We start from the raw sequence: 234 nt of genomic DNA on the forward strand, positions 1-234 counted from the left end.
TCCAGCAGCCATAAGTTATATATTTCGATAAGTGATAATTACAGCGTAGAGATCACTAGTTGAGATGCCATCTGCGCCCCGGGATGCTGTGACGTGTGCGTCTGAGTAATACATATAAGTTTAATGTGTATCTTAAGTGTCTTCTAGTTTGCCTTTCTGTCTCGACTTTTATCTTTTGCGATTTTCCCTTCGTTTTTTTTCTGTTTTTTTCCCTCTGTCTGGCTGTCTCCTCAT

Source organism: Penaeus monodon, chromosome 23 (genome assembly GCF_015228065.2).
Source record: "Penaeus monodon isolate SGIC_2016 chromosome 23, NSTDA_Pmon_1, whole genome shotgun sequence".
NCBI classification, from domain to species: Eukaryota; Metazoa; Arthropoda; class Malacostraca; order Decapoda; family Penaeidae; genus Penaeus; species Penaeus monodon.